The sequence below is a fragment of the Panulirus ornatus genome, chromosome 69 (genome assembly GCF_036320965.1).
Source record: "Panulirus ornatus isolate Po-2019 chromosome 69, ASM3632096v1, whole genome shotgun sequence".
Taxonomy (NCBI): Eukaryota; Metazoa; Arthropoda; class Malacostraca; order Decapoda; family Palinuridae; genus Panulirus; species Panulirus ornatus.
The window spans coordinates 7,407,028-7,429,828 of NC_092292.1; positions in this window are offsets into that span (position 1 = coordinate 7,407,028).

Consider the following 22,801-nt stretch of genomic DNA (forward strand, 5'->3'; position numbering starts at 1 on the left):
ATATATATATGTATATATATATATATATATATACATATATATATATATATATATATATATATATATATATATATATATATATATATATATATATATATATATGTATATATATATATATATATATATATATATATATATATATATATATATATATATATATATATATATATATATATATATATATATATATATATATATATATATAAATATATTATTTATTTATATTTATTTATTTATTTTGCTTTGTCGCTGTCTCCCGCGTTTGCGAGGTAGCGCAAGGAAACAGACGAAAGAAATGGCACAACCCACCCCCGTACACAATGTACACACACGAACGCCCACACACGCAAACATACATACCTATACATCTCAATGTACACATATATATACAAACACAGACACATACATATATGCCCATGCACAAAATTCACACTGTCTGCCCCTATTCATTCCCATCGCCACCTCGCCACACATGGAATACCTTCCCCCTCCCCCCTCATGCGAGGAAGCACTAGGAAAAGACAACAAAGGCACCATTCGTTCACACTCAGTCTCCAGCTGTCACGCAATAATGCCCGAAACCACAGCTCCCTTTCCACATTCAGGCCCCACACAACTTTCCATGGTTTACCCATGACGCTTCACACGCCCTGATTCAATCCACTGACAGCACGTCAACCCCGGTATACCACATCGATCCAATCCACTCTATTCCTTGCCCGCCTTTCACCCTCCTGCATGTTCAGGCCCCGATCACACAAAATCTTTTTCACTACATCTTTCCACCTCCAATTTGGTCTCCCACTTCTCCTCGTTCCCTCCACTTACGACACATATATCCTCTTGGTCAATCTTTCCTCACTCATTCTCTCCATGTGCCCAAAGCATTTCAAAACACCCTCTTCTGCTCTCTCAACCTCGCTCTTTTTATTTCCAAACATCTCTCTTACCCTTACGTTACTTACTCGATCAAACCACCTCACACCACACATTGTCCTCAAACATCTCATTTCCAGCACATCCATCCTCCTGCGCACAACTCTATCCATAGCCCACGCCTCGCAACCATACAACATTGTTGGAACCACTATTCCTTCAAACATACCCATTTTTGCTTTCCGAGATAATGTTCTCGACTTCCACACATTCTTCAAGGCTCCCAGAATTTTCGCCCCCTCCAACACCCTATGATCCACTTCCGCTTCTATGGTTCCATCCGCTGCCAGATCCACTCCCACTTATCTAAAACACTTTACTTCCTCCAGTTTTTCTCCATTGCAACTTACCTCCCAATTGACTTGACACTCAACCCTACTGTACCTAACAACCTTGCTCATATTCACATTTACTCTTAACTTTCTTCTCTCAAACACTTATTAAACTCAGTCACCAGCTTCTGCAGTTTCTCACATGAATCAGCCACCAGCGCTGTATCATCAGCGAACAATAACTGACTCACTTCTCAAGCTCTCTCATCCACAACAGACTGCATACTTGCCCCTCTTTCCAAAATTCTTGCATTCACCTCCCTAACAACCACTTCCATGAATAAATTAAACAACCATGGAGACATCACACACCCCTGTCGCACACCTACATTCACTGAGAACCAATCATTATCCTCTCTTCCTACACGTACACATGACTTACGTCATCGATAAAAGACTTTAAACTGCCTTTCCGGCTTTCATCTATATATATGTATATATGTATATATATATATATATATATATATATATATATATATATATATATATATATATATATATATATATATATATATATATATATGTATATATATATATATATATATGTATATATGTATATATATATATATATATATATATATATATATATGTATATATGTATATATATATACATATATATATATATATATATATATATATATATATATATATATATATATATATATATATATATATATATATATATATATATATATATATATATATACATAAATATATTATTTATTTATATTTATTTATTTATTTTGCTTTGTCGCTGTCTCCCGCGTTTGCGAGGTAGCGCAAGGAAACAGACGAAAGAAATGGCACAACCCGCCCCCGTACACAATGTACACACACGAACGCCCACACACGCAAATATACATACCTATACATCTCAATGTACATATATATATACACACACAGACACATACATATATACCCATGCACACAATTCACACTGTCTGTCCCTATTCATTCCCATCGCCACCTCGCCACACATGGCATACCATCCCACTCCCCACTCATGTGTGCGAGGAAGCACTAGGAAAAGACAACAAAGGCACCATTCGTTCACACTCAGTCTCCAGCTGTCACGCATTAATGCCCGAAAGCACAGCTCCCTTTCCACATTCATGCCCCACACAACTTTCCATGGTTTACCCCAGACGCTTCACACGGCCTGATTCAATCCACTGACAGCACGTCAACCCCGGTATACCACATCGATCCAATTCACTTTATTCCTTGCCCGCCTTTCACCCTCCTGCATGTTCAGGCGACGATCACAAAAAATCTTTTTCACTCCATCTTTCCACCTCCAATTTGGTCTCCCACTTCTCCTCGTTCCCTCCACCTCCGACACATATATCCTCTTGGTCAATCTTCCTCACTCATTCTCTCCATGTGCCCAAAGCATTTCAAAACACCCTCTTCTGCTCTCTCAACCACGCTCTTTTTATTTCCACACATCTCTCTTACCTTTACATTACTTACTCGATCAAATAACCTCACACCACACATTGTCCTCAAACATCTCATTTCCAGCACATCCACCCTCTTGCGCACAACTCTATCTATAGCCCACGCCTCTCAACCATACACCATTGTTGGAATCACTAATCCTTCAAACATACTCATTTTTGCTTTTCCAGATAATGTTCTCGACTTCCAGACATTCTTCAAGGCTCCCAGAATTTTCGCCCCCTCCCCCACCCTATGATTCACTCCCGCTACCATGGTTCCATCTTCTGCCAGATCCACTGCCAGATATCTAAAACACTTTACTTCCTCCAGTGAACGAATGGGGCCTTTGGTGTATTTTCCTAGCGCTTCTTCACACACATGAGGGGGGAGGGGGTTGCTATTCCATGTGTGGTGAGGTGGCGATGGGAACAAATAAAGGCAGACAGTATGAATTATGGATATGCGTATATATGTATATGTCTGTGTGTGTATATATATGTGTACAATGAGATGTATAGGTATGTATATTTGCTTGTGTGGACGTGTATGTATGTACATGTGTATGTGGGCGGGTTGCGCCATTCTTTCGTCTGCTTCCTTGCGCTACCTCGCAAACGCGGGAGACAGCGACAAAGCAAAATAAATAAATAAATAAAATATATATATGTATATATATATATATATATATATATATATATATATATATATATATATATATATATATATATATATATATATATATATATATATATATATATATATAATATATATATATATATATATATATATATATATATATATATATATATATATATATATTTATATATATATATATATATATATATATATATATATATATATATATATATATATATATATATATATATATATATATATATATATATATATATATATATATATATTTATATATATTTATATATATATATATATATATATATATATATATATATATATATATATATATATATATATATTATTATTTTATTATACTTTGTCGCTGTCTCCCGCGTTTGCGAGGTAGCGCAAGGAAACAGACGGAAGAAATGGCCCAACCCCCCCCCCATACACATGCATATACATACGTCCACACACGCAAATATACATACCTACACAGCTTTCCATGGTTTACCCCAGACGCTTCACATGCCTTGCTTCAATCCACTGACAGCACGTCAACCCCGTTATACCACATCGCTCCAATTCACTCTATTCCTTGCCCTCCTTTCACCCTCCTGCATGTTTAGGCCCCGATCACACAAAATCTTTTTCACTCCATCTTTCCACCTCCAATTTGGTCTCCCTCTTCTCCTTGTTCACTCCACCTCCGACACATATATCCTCTTGGTCAATCTTTCCTCACTCATCCTCTCCATGTGCCCAAACCACTTCAAAACACCCTCTTCTGCTCTCTCAACCACGCTCTTTTTATTTCCACACATCTCTCTTACCCTTACATTACTCACTCGATCAAACCACCTCACACCACACATTGTCCTCAAACATCTCATTTCCAGCACATCCATCCTCCTGCGCACAACTCTATCCATAGCCCACGCCTCGCAACCATACAACATTGTTGGAACCACTATTCCTTCAAACATACCCATTTTTGCTTTCCGAGATAATGTTCTCGACTTCCACACATTCTTCAAGGCCCCCAGGATTTTCGCCCCCTCCCCCACCCTATGATCCACTTCCGCTTCCATGGTTCCATCCGCTGCCAGATCCACTCCCAGATATCTAAAACACTTCACTTCCTCCAGTTTTTCTCCATTCAAACTCACCTCCCAATTGACTTGACCCTCAACCCTACTGTACCTAATAACCTTGCTCTTATTCACATTTACTCTTAACTTTCTTCTTCCACACACTTTTCCAAACACAGTCACCAGCTTCTGCAGTTTCTCACATGAATCAGCCACCAGCGCTGTATCATCAGCGAACAACAACTGACTCACTTCCCAAGCTCTCTCATCCCCAACAGACTTCATACTTGCCCCTCTTTCCAAAACTCTTGCATTTACCTCCCTAACAACCCCATCCATAAACAAATTAAACAACCATGGAGACATCACACACCCCTGCCGCAAACCTACATTCACTGAGAACCAATCACTTTCCTCTCTTCCTACACGTACACATGCCTTACATCCTCGATAAAAACCTTTCACTGCTTCTAACAACTTTCCTCCCACACCATATATTCTTAATACCTTCCACAGAGCATCTCTATCAACTCTTAGGAAGGTATTAAGAATATATATATATTGGGAGGTGAGTTTGAATGGAGAATGGAGAAAAAATGGAGGAAGTGAAGTGTTTTAGATATCTGGGAGTGGATCTGGCAGCGGATGGAACCATGGAAGCGGAAGTGGATCATAGGGTGGGGGAGGGGGCGAAAATTCTTGGGGCCTTGAAGGATGTGTGGAAGTCGAGAACATTATCTCGGAAAGCAAAAATGGGTATGTTTGAAGGAATAGTGGTTCCAACAATGTTGTATGGTTGCGAGGCGTGGGCTATGGATAGAGTTGTGCGCAGGAGGATGGATGTGCTGGAAATGATATGTTTGAGGACAATGTGTGGTTTGAGGTGGTTTGATCGAGTGAGTAACGTAAGGGTAAGAGAGATGTGTGGAAATAAAAAGAGCGTGGTTGAGAGAGCAGAAGAGGGTGTTTTGAAGTGGTTTGGGCGCATGGAGAGAATGAGTGAGGAAAGATTGACCAAGAGGATATATGTGTCGGAGGTGGAGGGAACGAGGAGAAGAGGGAGACCAAATTGGAGGTGGAAAGATGGAATGAAAAAGATTTTGTGTGATCGGGGTCTGAACATGCAGGAGGGTGAAAGGAGGGCAAGGAATAGAGTGAATTGGAGCGGGTTGACGTGCTGTCAGTGGATGGAATCAAGGCATGTGAAGCGTCTGGGGTAAACCATGGAAAGCTGTGTAGGTATGTATATTTGCGTGTGTGGACGTGGGTATATACATGTGTATGGGGGGGGTTGGGCCATTTCTTTCGTCAGTTTCCTTGCGCTACCTCGCAAACGCGGGAGACAGCGACAAAGTATAATAAAAAAGATAATAAAAAAAATATATATATATATATATTTATATATATTTATATGGGATGTGGGTTGATTAGAAAGGGTAGTGAGTGGTGGGATGAAGAAGTAAGAGTATTAGATAAAGAGAAGAGAGAGGCATTTGGACGATTTTTGCAGGGAGAAAAATGCAATTGAGTGGGAGACGTATAAAAGAAAGAGACAGGAGGTCAAGAGAAAGGTGCAAGAGGTGAAAAAAAGGGCAAATGAGAGTTGGGGTGAGAGAGTATCATTAAATTTTAGGGAGAATAAAAAGATGTTCTAGAAGGAGGTAAATAAAGTGCGTAAGACAAGGGAGCAAATGGGAACTTCAGTGAAGGGCGCAAATGGGGAGGTGATAACAAGTAGTGGTGATGTGAGAAGGAGATGGAGTGATTATTTTGAAGGTTTGTTGAATGTGTTCGATGATAGAGTGGCAGATATAGGGTGTTTTGGTCGAGGTGGTGTGCAAAGTGCGAGGGTTAGGGAAAATGATTTGGTAAACAGAGAAGAGGTAGTAAGAGCTTTGCGGAAGATGAAAGCAGGCAAGGCAGCAGGTTTGGATGGTATTGCAGTGGAATTTATTAAAAAAGGGGGTGACTGTATTGTTGACTGGTTGGTAAGGTTATTTATTGTATGTATGACTCATGGTGAGGTGCCTGAGGATTGGCGGAATGCGTGCATAGTGCCATTGTACAAAGGCAAAGGGGATAAGAGTGAGTGCTCAAATTACAGAGGTATAAGTTTGTTGAGTATTCCTGGCAAATTATATGGGAGGGTATTGATTGAGAGGGTGAAGGCATGTACAGAGCATCAGATTGGGGAAGAGCAGTGTGGTTTCAGAAGTGGTAGAGGATGTGTGGATCAGGTGTTTGCTTTGAAGAATGTATGTGAGAAATACTTAGAAAAGCAAATGGATTAGTATGTAGCATTTATGGATCTGGAGAAGGCATATGATAGAGTTGATAGAGATGCTCTGTGGAAGGTATTAAGAATATATGGTATGGGAGGCAAGTTGTTAGAAGCAGTGAAAAGTTTTTATCGAGGATGTCAGGCATGTGTACGTGTAGGAAGAGAGGAAAGTGATTGGTTCTCAGTGAATGTAGGTTTGCGGCAGGGGTGTGTGATGTCTCCATGGTTGTGTAATTTCTTTATGGATGGGGTTGTTAGGGAGGTGAATGCAAGAGTTTTGGAAAGAGGGGCAAGTATGAAGTCTGTTGGGGATGAGAGAGCTTGGGAAGTGAGTCAGTTGTTGTTCGCTGATGATACAGCGCTGGTGGCTGATTCATGTGAGATACTACAGAAGCTGGTGACTGAGTTTGGTAAAGTGTGTGAAAGAAGAAAGTTAAGTGTAAATGTGAATAAGAACAAGATTATTAGGTACAGTAGCGCTGAGGGTCAAGTCAATTGGGAGGTGAGTTTGAATGGAGAAAAACTGGAGGAAGTGAAGTGTTTTAGATATGTGGGAGAGGATCTGGCAGCGGATGGAACCATGGAAGCGGAAGTAGATCATTGGGTGGGGGAGGGGGCGAAAATTCTGGGAGCCTTGAAGAATGTGTGGAAGTCGAGAACATTATCTCGGAAAGCAAAAATGGGTATGTTTGAAGGAATAGTGGTTCCAACAATGTTGTATGGTTGCGAGGCTTGGACTATGGATAGAGTTGTGCGCAGGAGGATGGATGTGCTGGAAATGAGATGTTTGAGGACAATGTGTGGTGTGAGGTGGTTTGATCGAGTAAGTAACGTAAGGGTAAGAGAGATGTGTTGAAATAAAAACAGCGTAGTTGAGAGAGCAGAAGAGGGTATTTTGAAATGGTTTGGGCACATGGAGAGAATGATTGAGGAAAGATTGACCAAGAGGATATATGTGTCGGAGGTGGAGGGAACGAGGAGAAGAGGGAGACTAAATTGGAGGTGGAAAGATGGAGTGAAAAAGATTTTGTGTGATCGGGGCCTGAACATGCAGGAGGGTGAAAGGAGGGCAAGGAATAGAGTCAATTGGAGCGATGTGGTATACCGGGGTGGACGGGCTGTCAGTGGATTGAATCAAGGCATGTGAAGCGTCTGGGGTAAACCATGGAAAGCTGTGTAGGTATGTATATTTGCGTGTGTGGACGTATGTATATACATGTGTATGGGGGTGGGTTGGGCCATTTCTTTCGTCTGTTTCCTTGCGCTACCTCGCAGACGCGGGAGACAGCGACAAAGCAAAAAAAAAAAAAAAAAATATATATATATATATATATATATATATATATATATATATATATATATATATATATATTTTTTTATCTTTTTTTTTATGTTTTTTTTTTTTTTTAATGCCCGAAACCACAGCTCCCTTTCCACATTCAGGCCCCACAGAGCTTTCCATGGTTTACCCCAGACGCTTCACATGCCCTGATTCAACCCACTGCGAGCACGTCAACCCCGGTATACCACATCGATCCAATTCACTCTATTCCTCGCCCGCCTTTCACACTCTTGCATGTTCAGGCCCTGATCACACAAAATCTTTTTCACTCCATCTTTCCAGCTCCAATTTGTTGTCCCACTTCTCCTCGTTCCCTCCACCTCCGACACATATATCCTCTTCGTCAATCTTTCCTCACTCATTCTCTCCATGTGCCCAAACCATTTCAAAACACCCTCTTCTGCTCTCTCAACCACGCTCTTTTTATTTCCACACATCTCTCTTACCCTTACATTACTTACTCGATCAAACTACCCCACACCACTCATTGTCCTCAAATATCTCATTTCCAGCACATCCACCCTCCTGATCACAACTGTATCCATAGCCTACGCCTCGCAACCATACAACATTGTTGGAACCACTATTCCTTCAAATATACCCATTTTTGCTTTCCGAGATAATGTTCTCGACTTCCACACATTCTTGAAGGCTACCAGGATTTTCGCCCCCTCCCCCACCCTATGATTCACTTCCGCTTCCATGGTTCCATCCGCTGCCAGATCCACTCCCAGATATCTAAAACACTTTACATCCTCCAGTTTTTCTCCATTCAAACTTACCTCCCAATTGACTTGACACTCAACCCTACTGTACCTAATAACCTTGCTCTTATTCACATTTACTCTTAACTTTCTTCTTTCACACACTTTACCAAACTCAGTCACCAGCTTCTGCAGTTTCTCACATGAATCAGCCACCAGCGCTGTATCATCAGCGAACAACAACTGACTCACTTCGCAAGCTCTCTCATCCACAACAGACTTCATTCTTGCCCCTCTTTCCAAAACTCTTGCATTCACCTCCCTAACAACCACTTCCATAAATAAATTAAACAACCATGGAGACATCACACACCCCTGCCGCACAGCTACATTCACTGAGAAGCAATCATTATCCTCTCTTCCTACACGTACACATGAATTACATCCTCGATAAAAGACTTTAAACTGCCTTTCCGGCTTTCATCTATATATATGTATATATATAAATATGTATATATATATATATATATATATATATATATATATATATATATATATATATATATATATATATATATATATATATATATATATATATATATATATATATATATATATATATATACATATATATATATATATATATATATATATATATATATATATATATATATAATATATATATATATATATATATATATATATATATATATATATATATATATATATATATATGTATATATATATATATATATATATATATATATATATATATATATATATATATATATATATATATATATATATATACATATATATATATATATATATATATATATATATATATATATATATATATATATATATATAATATATATATATATATATATATATAAATATATTATTTATTTATATTTATTTATTTATTTTGCTTTGTCGCTGTCTCCCGCGTTTGCGAGGTAGCGCAAGGAAACAGACGAAAGAAATGGCACAACCCACCCCCGTACACAATGTACACACACGAACGCCCACACACGCAAACATACATACCTATACATCTCAATGTACACATATATATACAAACACAGACACATACATATATCCCCATGCACAAATTTCACACTGTCTGTCCCTATTCATTCCCATCGCCACCTCGCCACACATGGAATACCTTCCCCCTCCCCCCTCATGCGAGGAAGCACTAGGAAAAGACAACAAAGGCACCATTCGTTCACACTCAGTCTCCAGCTGTCATGCAATAATGCCCGAAACCACAGCTCCCTTTCCACATTCAGGCCCCACACAACTTTCCATGGTTTACCCCAGACGCTTCACACGCCTTGATTCAATCCACTGACAGCACGTCAACCCCGGTATACCACATCGATCCAATTCACTCTATTCCTTGCCCGCCTTTCACCCTCCTGCATGTTCAGGCCCCGATCACACAAAATCTTTTTCACTACATCTTTCCACCTCCAATTTGGTCTCCCACTTCTCCTCGTTCCCTCCACTTACGACACATATATCCTCTTGGTCAATCTTTCCTCACTCATTCTCTCCATGTGCCCAAAGCATTTCAAAACACCCTCTTCTGCTCTCTCAACCTCGCTCTTTTTATTTCCAAACATCTCTCTTACCCTTACGTTACTTACTCGATCAAACCACCTCACACCACACATTGTCCTCAAACATCTCATTTCCAGCACATCCATCCTCCTGCGCACAACTCTATCCATAGCCCACGCCTCGCAACCACACAACATTGTTGGAACCACTATTCCTTCAAACATACCCATTTTTGCTTTCCGAGATAATGTTCTCGACTTCCACACATTCTTCAAGGCTCCCAGAATTTTCGCCCCCTCCAACACCCTATGATCCACTTCCGCTTCTATGGTTCCATCCGCTGCCAGATCCACTCCCACATATCTAAAACACTTTACTTCCTCCAGTTTTTCTCCATTGCAACTTACCTCCCAATTGACACTCAACCCTACTGTACCTAACAACCTTGCTCATATTCACATTTACTCTTAACTTTCTTCTCTCAAACACTTATCAAACTCAGTCACCAGCTTCTGCAGTTTCTCACATGAATCAGCCACCAGCGCTGTATCATCAGCGAACAATAACTGACTCACTTCTCAAGCTCTCTCATCCACAACAGACTGCATACTTGCCCCTCTTTCCAAAATTCTTGCATTCACCTCCCTAACAACCACTTCCATGAATAAATTAAACAACCATGGAGACATCACACACCCCTGTCGCACACCTACATTCACTGAGAACCAATCATTATCCTCTCTTCCTACACGTACACATGACTTACGTCATCGATAAAAGACTTTAAACTGCTTTTCCGGCTTTCATCTATATATATGTATATATGTATATACATATATATATATATATATATATATATATATATATATATATATATATATATATATATATATGTATATATGTATATATATATATATATATATGTATATATGTATATATATACATATATATATATATATATATATATATATATATATATATATATATATATATATATATATATATAAATATATTATTTATTTATATTTATTTATTTATTTTGCTTTGTCGCTGTCTCCCGCGTTTGCGAGGTAGCGCAAGGAAACAGACGAAAGAAATGGCACAACCCACCCCCGTACACAATGTACACACACGAACGCCTACACACGCAAATATACATACCTATACATCTCAATGTACATATATATATACACACACAGACACATACATATATACCCATGCACACAATTCACACTGTCTGTCCCTATTCATTCCCATCGCCACCTCGCCACACATGGCATACCATCCCACTCCCCACTCATGTGTGCGAGGAAGCACTAGGAAAAGACAACAAAGGCACCATTCGTTCACACTCAGTCTCCAGCTGTCACGCATTAATGCCCGAAACCACAGCTCCCTTTCCACATTCATGCCCCACACAACTTTCCATGGTTTACCCCAGACGCTTCACACGGCCTGATTCAATCCACTGACAGCACGTCAACCCCGGTATACCACATCGATCCAATTCACTTTATTCCTTGCCCGCCTTTCACCCTCCTGCATGTTCAGGCGACGATCACAAAAAATCTTTTTCACTCCATCTTTCCACCTCCAATTTGGTCTCCCACTTCTCCTCGTTCCCTCCACCTCCGACACATATATCCTCTTGGTCAATCTTCCTCACTCATTCTCTCCATGTGCCCAAAGCATTTCAAAACACCCTCTTCTGCTCTCTCAACCACGCTCTTTTTATTTCCACACATCTCTCTTACCTTTACATTACTTATTCGATCAAATAACCTCACACCACACATTGTCCTCAAACATCTTATTTCCAGCACATCCACCCTCTTGCGCACAACACTATCTATAGCCCACGCCTCGCAACCATACACCATTGTTGGAATCACTAATCCTTCAATCATACTCATTTTTGCTTTTCCAGATAATGTTCTCGACTTCCAGACATTCTTCAAGGCTCCCAGAATTTTCGCCCCCTCCCTCACCCTATGATTCACTCCCGCTACCATGGTTCCATCTTCTGCCAGATCAACTCCCAGATATCTAAAACACTTTACTTCCTCCAGTGAACGAATGGGGCCTTTGGTGTATTTTCCTAGCGCTTCTTCACACACATGAGGGGGGAGGGGGTTGCTATTCCATGTGTGGTGAGGTGGCGATGGGAACAAATAAAGGCAGACAGTATGAATTATGGATATGCGTATATATGTATATGTCTGTGTGTGTATATATATGTGTACAATGAGATGTATAGGTATGTATATTTGCTTGTGTGGACGTGTATGTATGTACATGTGTATGTGGGCGGGTTGCGCCATTCTTTCGTCTGCTTCCTTGCGCTACCTCGCAAACGCGGGAGACAGCGACAAAGCAAAATAAATAAATAAATAAAATATATATATGTATATATATATATATATATATATATATATATATATATATATATATATATATATATATATATATATATATATACATATATATATATATATATATATATATATATATACATATATATATATATATATATATATATATATATATATATATATATATATATATATGTATATATATATATATATATATATATATATATTTATATATATATATATATATATATATATATATATATATATATATATATATATATATATATATATATATATATATATATATATATATATATATAAATATATATATATATATATATATATATATACATATATATATATATATATATATATATATATATATATATATATATATATATATATATATATATATATATATATATATATATATATATATGTATTATATACATATATTTATATATATTTATATATATATATATATATATATATATATATATATATATATATATATATATATATATATATATATATATATATATATATATATATATATATATATATTATCATTTTATTATACTTTGTCGCTGTCTCCCGCGTTTGCGAGGTAGCGCAAGGAAACAGACGGAAGAAATGGCCCAACCCCCCCCCATACACATGCATATACATACGTCCACACACGCAAATATACATACCTACACAGCTTTCCATGGTTTACCCCAGACGCTTCACATGCCTTGCTTCAATCCACTGACAGCACGTCAACCCCGGTATACCACATCGCTCCAATTCACTCTATTCCTTGCCCGCCTTTCACCCTCCTGCATGTTCAGGCCCCGATCACACAAAATCTTTTTCACTCCATCTTTCCACCTCCAATTTGGTCTCCCACTTCTCCTCGTTCCCTCCACCTCCGACATATATATCCTCTTGGTCAATCTTTCCTCACTCATTCTCTCCATGTGCCCAAAGCATTTCAAAACACCTTCTTCTGCTCTCTCAACCACGATCTTTTTATTTCCACACATCTCTCTAACCTTTACATTACTTACTCGATAAAACCACCTCACACCACACATTGTCCTCAAACATCTCATTTCCAGCACATCCACCCTCTTGCGCACAACTGTATCTATAGCCCACGCCTCGCTACCATACACCATTGTTGGTACCACTAATCCTTCAAACATACTCATTTTTGCTTTCCGAGATAATGTTCTCGACTTCCAAACATTCCTCAAGGCTCCTATAATTTTCGCCCCCTCCCCCACCCTATGATTCACTCCCGCTACCATGGTTCAATCTTCTGTCATATCCACTCCCAGATATCTAAAACACTTTACTTCCTCCAGTGAACGAATGGGGCCTCTGGTGTCTTTTCCTAGCGCTTCATCGCACACATGAGGGGGGAGGGGGCTGCTATTTCATGTGTGGCGAGGTGGCGATGGGAACAAATAAAGGCAGACAGTATGAATTATGTACATGTGTATATATGTATATGTCTGTGTGTGTATATATATGTGTACAATGAGATGTATAGGTATGTATATTTGCGTGTGTGGACGTGTATGTATATACATGTGTATGTGGGCGGGTTGTGCCATTCTTTCGTCTGCTTCCTTGCGCTACCTCGCAAACGCGGGGGACAGCGACAAAGCAAAATAAATAAATAAATAAAATATATATATATATATATACATATATATATATATATATATATATATTTCTTTTTTTTTTTTTTTTTTTTGCTTTGTCCCTGTCTCCCGCGTTTGCGAGGTAGCGCAAGGAAACAGACGAAAGAAATGGCCCAACCCACCCCCCATACACATGTATATACATACGTCCACACACGCAAATATACATACCTACAGAGCTTTCCATGGTTTACCCCAGACGCTTCACATGCCTTGATTCAATCCACTGACAGCACGTCAACCCCGGTATACCACATCGCTCCAATTCACTCTATTCCTTGCCCTCCTTTCACCCTCCTGCATGTTCAGGCCCCGATCACACAAAATCTTTTTCACTCCATCTTTCCACCTCCAATTTGGTCTCCCTCTTCTCCTCGTTCCCTCCACCTCCGACACATATATTCTCTTGGTCAATCTTTCCTCACTCATTCTCTCCATGTGCCCGAACCATTTCAAAACACCCTCTTCTGCTCTCTCAACCACGCTCTTTTTATTTCCACACATCTCTCTTACCCTTACGTTACTCACTCGATCAAACCACCTCACACCACACATTGTACTCAAACATCTCATTTCCAGCACATCCATCCTCCTGCGCACAACTCTATCCATAGCCCACGCCTCGCAACCATACAACATTGTTGGAACCACTATTCCTTCAAACATACCCATTTTTGCTTTCCGAGATAATGTTCTCGACTTCCACACATTCTTCAAGGCTCCCAGAATTTTCGCCCCCTCCCCCACCCTATGATCCACTTCCGCTTCCATGGTTCCATCCGCTGCCAGATCCACTCCCAGATATCTAAAACACTTCACTTCCTCCAGTTTTTCTCCATTCAAACTCACCTCCCAATTGACTTGTATGTGAGAAATACTTGTATGTAAGAAATACTTAGAAAAGCAAATGGATTTGTATGTAGCATTATGGATCTGGAGAAGGTATATGATAGAGTTGATAGAGATGCTCTGTGGAAGGTATTAAGAATATATGGTGTGGGAGGCAAGTAGTTAGAAGAAGTGAAAATTTTTTATCGAGAATGTAAGGCATGTGTACGTGTAGGAAGAGAGGAAAATGATTGGTTCTCAGTGAATGTAGGTTTGCGGCAGGGGTGTGTGATGTCTCAATGGTTGTTTAATTTGTTTATGGATGGGGTTGTTAGGGAGGTGAATGCAAGAGTTTTGGAATAGATGGGCAAGTATGAAGTCTGTTGGGGATGAGAGAGCTTGGGAAGTGAGTCAGTTGTTGTTCGTTGATGATACAGCGCTGGTGGCTGATTCATGTGAGAAACTGCAGAAGCTGGTGACTGAGTTTGGTAAAGTGTGTGAAAGAAGAAAGTTAAGAGTAAATGTGAATAAGAGCAAGGTTATTAGGTACAGTAGGGTTGATGGTCAAGTCAATTGGGAGGTGAGTTTGAATGGAGAAAAAATGGAGAAAGTGAAGTGTTTTAGATATCTGGGAGTGGATCTGGCAGCGGATGGAACCATGGAAGCGGAAGTGGATCATAGGGTGGGGGAGGGGGCGAAAATTCTGGGAGCCTTAAAGAATGTGTGGAAGTCGAGAACATTATCTCGGAAAGCAAAAATGGGTATGTTTGAAGGAATAGTGGTTCCAACAATGTTGTATGGTTGCTAGGCGTGGACTATGGATAGAGTTGTGCGTAGGAGGATGGATGTGCTGGAAATGAGATGTTTGAGGACAATGTGTGGTGTGAGGTGGTTTGATCGAGAAAGTAATGTAAGGGTAAGAGAGATGTGTGGAAATAAAAAAGAGCGTGGTTGAGAGAGCAGAAGAGGGTGTTTTGAAATGGTTTGGGCACATGGAGAGAATGAATGAGGAAAGATTGACCAAGAGGATATATGTGTCGAAGGTGGAGGGAACGAGGAGAAGACGGAGACCAAATTGGAGGTGGAAAGATGGAGTGAAAAAGATTTTGTGTGATCGGGGCCTGAACATGCAGGAGGGTGAAAGGAGGGCAAGGAATAGAGTGAATTGGAGCGATGTGGTATACCGGGGTTAACGTGCTGTCAGTGGATTGAATCAAGGCATGTGAAGCGTGTGGGGTAAACCATGGAGGGCTGTGTAGGTATGTATATTTGCGTGTGTGGACGTATGTATATACATGTGTATGGGGGTGGGTTGGGCCATTTCTTTCGTCTGTTTCCTTGCGCTACCTCGCAAACGCGGGAGACAGCGGCAAAAGAAAAAAAAAAAAAAAATATATATATATATATATATATATATATATATATATATATATATATATATATATATATATATATATATAAATATATATATATATATATATATATATATATATATATATATATATATATATATATATATATATTTATATATATATATATATATATATGTATATATATATATATATATATATATATATATATATATATATATATATATATATATATATATATATATATATATATATATACATATATAAAAATATATATATATATATATATATATATTTATATATATATATATTTATATATATATATATATATATATATATATATATATATATATATATATATATATATATATAAATATATATATATATATATATATATATATATATATATATATATATATATATATATATATATATATATATATATATATATATATACCTCACAACACACATTATCCTCAAACATATCATTTCCAGCACATCCACCCTCCTGCGCACAACTCTATCCATAGCCCGCGCCTCGCAACCATACAACATTGTTGGAACCACTATTCCTTCAAACATACCGATTTTTGCTCTCCGAGATAATGTTCTCGACTTCCACACAGTCTTCAAGGCTCCCAGGATTTTCGCCCTCTACCCCACCCTATGATTCACTTCCGCTTCTATGGTTCCATCCGCTGCCAGATCCACTCCCTGATATCTAAAACACTTTACTTCCTCCAGTTTTTCTCATTTAATCTTACCTCCCAAATGACTTGACACTCAACACTTCTGTACCTAATAACATTGCTCTGATTCACATTTACTCTTAACTTTCTTCTTTCACACACTTTACCAAACTCAGTCACCAGCTTCTGCAGTTTCTCAAACGAATCAGCCACCAGCGCTGTATCATCAGCGAACAACAACTAACTCACTTCCCAAGCTCTCTCATCCACAACAGACTTCATTCTTGCCCCTCTTTCCAAAACTCTTTCATTCACCTCCCTAACAACCCCATCCATAAAGAAATTAAACAACCATGGAGACATCACACACCCCTGCCGCAAACCTACGTTCACTGAGAGCCAATCACTTTCCTCTCTTCCTACACGTACACTTGCCTTACATCCTCGATAAAAACTTTACACTGCTTCTAACAACTTGACACCCACACCATATATTCTTAATACCTTCCACAGAGCATCTCTATCAACTCTATCATATGCCCTTTCCAGATCCATAAATGCTACTTACAAATCCATTTGCTTTTCTAAGTATTTCTCATACATTCTTCAAAGCAAACACCTGATTCACACATCATCTACCACTTCTGAAACCACAATGCTCTTCCCCAATCTGATGCTCTGTACATGCCTTCACCCTCTCAATCAATACCCTCCCATATTATTTACCAGGATTGCTTAACAAACTTATACATCTGTAATTTGAGCACTCACTCTTATCCCCTTTCTTTTGTACAATGGCACTATGCACGCATTCCGCCAATCATGAGGCACCTCACCATGAGTCATACATACATAAAATAACCTTACCAACCAGTCAACAATACAGTCACTCCCTTTTTTAATAAATTCCACTGCAATACCATCCAAACCTGCTGCCTTGCCGGCTTTCATCTTCCGCAAAGCTTTTAGTACCTCTTCTCTGTTTACCAAATCATTTTCCCCAACCCTCTCACTTTGCACACCACCTCGACCAAGACACCCTATATCTGCCACTCTATCATCAAACACATTCAACAAACCTTTCAAATACTCACTCCATCTCCTTCTCACATAACCACTACTTGTTATCACCTCCCCATTAGCGCCCTTCACTGAAGTTCCCATTTGCTCCCTTGTCTTACGCACTTTATATACCTCGTTCCAGAACATCTTTTTATTCTCCCTAAAATTTAATGATAGTCTCTCACCCCAACTCTCATTTGCCCTCTTTTTCACCTCTTGCACCTCTCTCTTGACCTCCTGTCTCTTTCTTTCATACATCTCCCACTCAATTGCATTTTTTCCTGCAAAAATCGTTAAAATGCCTCTCTCTTCTCTTTCACTAATAATCTTACTTCTTCATCCCACCACTCACTACCCTTTCTAATCAACCCACCTCCCACGCTTCTCATGCCACAAGCATCTTTTGCGCAATCCATCACTGATTCCCTAAATACACCCCATTCCTCCCCCACTCCCCTTAATTCCATTGTTCATAAATTTTTCCATTCTGTACTCAGTCTCACCTGGTTCTTCCTCACACAAGTCTCCTTCCCAAGCTCACTTACTCTCACCACCCTCTTCACCCCAACATTCACTCTCCTTTTCTGAAAACCCATAGAAATCTTCACCTTAGCCTCCACAAGATAATGATCAGACATCCCTCCAGTTGCACCTCTCAGCGCATTTACGTCCAAAAGTCTCCCCTTCGCGCGCCTGTCAATTAACACGTAATCCAATAACGCTCTCTGGCCATCTCTCCTACTTACATACCTATACTTATGTATATCTCGCTTTTTAAACCAGGTATTCCCAATCACCAGTCCTTTTTCAGCACATAAATCTACAAGCTCTTCACCATTTCCATTTACAACACTGAACACCCAATTAATACAAATTATTCCCACAACTGCCACATTACTCACCTTTGCATTCAAATTACCAATCACTATAACCCGGTCGCGTGCATCAAAACCACAAACACACTCATTCAGCTGCTCCTAAAACACTTGACTCTCATGATATTTCTTCTCACGCCCAGATGCATAATCACTGGTTTCAAAAGTGGTAGAGGATGTGTGGATCAGGTGTTTGCTTTGAAGAATGTCTGTGAGAAGTACTTAGAAAGACAAATGGAATTGTATGTAGCATTTATAGATCTGGAGAAGGCATATGATAGAGTTGATAGAGATGATCTGTGGAAGGTTTTAAGAATATATGGTGTGGTAGGCAAGTTGTTAGAAGCAGTGAAAAGTTTTTATCGAGGATGTCAGGCAGGTGTACGTGTAGGGAGAGAGGAAAGTGATTGGTTCCTAGTGAATGTAGGTTTGCGGCAGGGGTGTGTGATGTCTCCATTGTTTTTAATTTGTTTATGGATGGGGTTGTTAGGGAGGTAAATGCAAGAGTTTTGTAAAGAGGGGCAAGTATGCAGTGTGTTGTGGATGAGAGAGCTTGGGAAGTGAGTCAGTTGTTGTTTGCTGATGATACAGCGCTGGTGGCTGATACATGTAAGAACCTGTAGAAGCTGGTGACTGAGTTCGGTAAAGTGTGTGAAAGAAGAAAGTTAAGAGTAAATGTGAATAAGAGCAAGTTTATTAGGTGCAGTCGTGTTGAGGGTCAAGTCAATTGGGAGGTAAGTTTGAATTGAGGAAAACTGGAGGAAGTAAATTGTTTTAGATATATGTGAGTGGATCTGGCAGCGGATGGAACCATGGAAGCTGCAGCGAATCCTAGGGTGGGGTAGGGGGCGAAAATTCTGGGAGCCTTGAAGAATGTTTGGAAGTCGAGAACATTATCTCGGAAAGGAAAAATGGGTATGTTTGAAGGAATAGTGGCTCCAACAATGTTGTATGGTTGCGATGCGTGGGCTATGGATAGAGTTGTGCGCAGGAGGGTGGATGTGCTAGAAATGAGATGTTTGAGGACAATATGTGTTGTGAGGTGGTTTGATCGAGTAAGTAAAGTAAGTGTAAGAGAGATGTCTGGTAATTAAAAGAGTGTGCTTGAGAGAGCAGAAGAGGGTGTTTTGAAATGGTTTGGTCATATGGAGAGAATGAGTGAGGAATGATTGACCAAGAGAATACATGTGTCAGAGGTGGAGGGAAGGAGGAGAAGTGGGAGACCAAATTGGAGGTGGAAAGATGGAATGAAAAAGATTTTGTGTGATCGGGGCCTGAACATGCAGGAGGGTGAAAGGCGTGCAAGGAATAGAGTGATTTGGCCCACGCCTCGCAACCATACACCATTGTTGGAACCACTAATCCTTCAAACATACTCATTTTTGCTTTCCGAGATAATGTTCTCGACTTCCAAACATTCCTCAAGGCTCCCAGAATTTTCGCCCCCTCCCCCACCCTATGATTCACTCCCGCTACCATGGTTCCATCTTCTGCCAGATCCACTCCCAGATATCTAAAACACTTTACTTCCTCCAGTGAACGAATGGGGCCTTTGGTGTCTTTTCCTAGCGCTTCGTCGCACTCATAAGGGGGAGGTGGTTGATATTCCATGTGTGGAGAGGTGGCGATGGGAACAAATAAAGGCAGACAGTATGAATTATGTACATGTATATATATGTATATGTCTGTGTGTGTATATATATGTGTACAATGAGATGTATAGGTATGTATATTTGCGTGTGTGGACGTGTATGTGTATACATGTGTATATGGGCGGGGTGGGCCATTCTTTCGTCTGCTTCCTTGCGCTACCTCGCAAACGCGGGAGACAGCGACAATGCAAAATAAATAAATAAATAAATATATATATATATATATATATATATATATATATATATATATATATATATATATATATATATATATACATATTTTTTTTTTCTTTTATACTTTGTCGCTGTCTCCCGCGTTTGCGAGGTAACGCAAAGAAACAGACGAAAGAAATGGCCCAACCCACCCCCATACACATGTATATACATACGTCCACACACGCAAATATACATACCTACACAGCTTTCCATGGTTTACCCCAGACGCTTCACATGCCTTGATTCAATCCACTGACAGCACCTCAACCCGGTATACCACATCGCTCAAATTCACTCTATTCCTTGCCCTCCTTTCACCCTCCTGCATGTTCAGGCCCCGATCACACAAAATCTTTTTCACTCCATCTTTCCATCTCCAATTTGGTCTCCCTCTTCTCCTCGTTCCCTCCACCTCCGACACATATATCCTCTTGGTCAATCTTTCCTCACTCATTCTCTCCATGTGCCCAAACCATTTCAAAACACCCTCTTCTGCTCTCTCAACCACGCTCTTTTTATTTCCACACATCTCTCTTACCCTTACGTTACTTACTCGATCAAACCACCTCACACCACACATTGTCCTCAAACATCTCATTTCCAGCACATCCATTCTCCTGCGCACAACTGTATCCATAGCCCACGCCTCGCAACCATATATATATATATATATATATATATATATATATATATATATATATATATATATATATATATATATATATATATATATATATATATATATATATATATATATATATATATATATATATATATATATATATATATATATATATATATATATATATATATATATATATATATATATATATATATATATAATATATATATATCTATATATATATATATATATATATATATTTTTTTTTCTTTTGCTTTGTCGCTGTCTCCCGCGTTTGCGAGGTAGCGCAGGGAAACAGACGAAAGAAATGGCCCAACCCACCCCCATACACATGTATATACATACGTTCACACACGCAAATATACATACCTACACAGCTTTCCATGGTTTACCCCAGACGCTTCACATGCCTTGATTCAATCCGCTGACAGCACGTCAACCCCGGTATAGCACATCGCTCCAATTCACTCTATTCCTTGCCCTCCTTTCACCCTCCTGCATGTTCAGGCCCCGATCACACAAAATCTTTTTCACTCCATCTCTCCACCTCCAATTTGGTCTCCCTCTTCTCCTCGTTCTCTCCACCTCCGACACATATATCCTCTTGGTCAATCTTTCCTCACTCATTCTCTCCATGTGACCAAACCATTTCAAAACACCCTCTTCTGCTCTCTCAACCACGCTGTTTTTATTTCCACACATCTCTCTTACATTACGTTACTTACTCGATCAAACCACCTCACACCACACATTGTCCTCAAACATCTCATTTCCAGCACATACATCCTCCTGTGCACAACTCTATCCATACTCCACGCCTCGCAACCATACAACATTGTTGGAACCACTATTCCTTCAAACATACCCATTTTTGCTTTCCGAGATAATGTTCTCGACTTCCACACATTCTTCAAGGCTCACAGAATATTCGCCCCCTCAACCACCCTATGATCCACTTCCACTTCCATGTTTCCATCCGCTGCCAGATCCACTCCCAGATATCTAAAACACTTCACTTCCTCCAGTTTTTCTCCATTCAAACTCACCTCCCAATTGACTTGACCCT